Source organism: Protopterus annectens, chromosome 17.part0 (genome assembly GCF_019279795.1).
Source record: "Protopterus annectens isolate FY-2018-M chromosome 17.part0, PAN1.0, whole genome shotgun sequence".
NCBI classification, from domain to species: Eukaryota; Metazoa; Chordata; order Ceratodontiformes; family Protopteridae; genus Protopterus; species Protopterus annectens.
In genome coordinates this window covers 784,379,861-784,381,744 of record NC_056751.1, presented here as the reverse complement: position 1 = coordinate 784,381,744, position 1,884 = coordinate 784,379,861, and positions in this window count along the sequence as shown.

The following is a 1,884-nucleotide window of genomic DNA, read 5'->3' as shown; positions in this document are numbered from 1 at the left end:
TTTGGAGGATAGCGTCTTTGTTCTGTTTGGGATAGCACGATCCATGCGCTTGTGTAAGTGCTTATGGAGTGCATTTGTGAAGGATTCAGCAGTTGTAACTGTATTGTCCATCTGCATGGGTGTCATGAAGTTCACCACTTCTGTCTTAAGAAGCATGAAGTTGGCTTTGGAGAATTTTTTTACTGTGGTTTCCTTAATGGGGGGTGGGGGCGGGATGTGGATATCAAGGGTGATTAGCTTATGGTCAGATCAGACCAATGAGGAGTTGACTTCAGGTGTGGAACACCGGTCACTCATGTTGATAATGACTAGGTCTAGGATATTGTTGTCCCTGGTGGGGGTGTGGATAACTTGATCCAGGGCATTGGAGTTTATGAATTCCAGAAAGCGTTGAGCTAAGGAGTTGGTTTTCCCAGTTAATGGTGGGGTAGTTGAAGTCACCCATTATTAGGATGTTTGGGTGAACCCTAATATTTTCCAGTACATCAAGAAAAGAGGAGTAGGAATCCTGGGGCATGGTGGGGGATCTGTAGCAAGCTACAATTTGGATTGCAGTTTTGCCCAGAGTTAGCTGCACTTGGATAACCTCGGATGCATTATGCTGAGCAACTAGCCTGGAGGTGTGGATATCCTTAATGAATATGGACACACCTCTGCCTTTGGTGTTTCGGTCCAGGTTACATGGCCAAAAAGTGTGGTATGAGTTATAGCCTGGTAGTGCAGGGATGCTCTCTGGAGCCTTGAACCAGGTCTCAGTCACTGCACAGATATCAATGTTCTCCATTTTAAGGAGTGCCTCGAGTGAGTGCATTTTGAGATTTAGACTTCTAGCATTGAGTAGCATTACTCTCAGTTTTTGCTTGCCTGTTCCTGTTATGGTGGTGAATTTGTTATTTGAACCCTGCCTAAAAAAGGCACTATAGGGGCAGCAAGAGCCTTAGCCAGTATCTGGAATCTCAGGGGTGACAGGAGCAGGCCATCTGTGGCAAAGCATCATGGTCTGTCGACCATGTCATCCCAAGCAGACAGATACTGGATCCCCTTAGAATGACACCAGAAGCTTAGCCAATTGTTGAAGTCAATAATTTTGTCCTTATACTGCAGTATCATTCTGGGTGATGTAGTCCAGGGAGGTACGTCTCAGGTCATTCACACCAACATGGACAATGACAAAGTCATATTTTTACTTGTTGTGGAGTGACCTGAGTGCTTGGGTTATGTGGCGGATCTTGGCACCCAACAGGCAGCTGACAGTAACCTTCTCCTTGTTTAGCCTGGTGAGTGGGACATCAGTGTGCCTGACTATAGAGTCACCTATGGCTAGTGTGTGGGTAGGTTGTTTTGCCTTATTGACTGTGGTTGAGTGGCACGCCGAGTCTATGGGCTATGTGTCATTTGGCTTGTGTTGGGGGATGGAGGTTGCTTGCGTTTCTGCTTTGGAGGTCTCTGTTGCTTAGGCAGATTATTATTGAGAGCCTCTGCGAATGTTTTTGTGTTACTATGTGTGGATTTTGGTGGTGTAGATTTAGTGAGACTATGTGATGAGTATGGTGTGGTGCAAATGTTTGCCTTCTCCTCATGACTGTCAAGTTCAGTCTTGGTTGGAGATAGCTTTACCTCCAGTTTGGCTAGATAAGTGCATCTCTCACAGGTTGTAGTGTTGGGTGGTAGGAGGAGAGGGTTGTCTGTGTACATAAGGCAATTTTTACATTGCCTCAAGACACCCAGATTCATCAGATAGACAGAAGAGAATACTGTAAGCTGACCCTTGGACATGCCTGAATAAAAAACTGTTTTCCTCTAGATAAGTGAGGAAAGTGAGTACAAGAGCTGTTTTTCTCTAAGCCAGTGAGAAAAGTAAGTACAAGAACGGTTTTCCTCTAG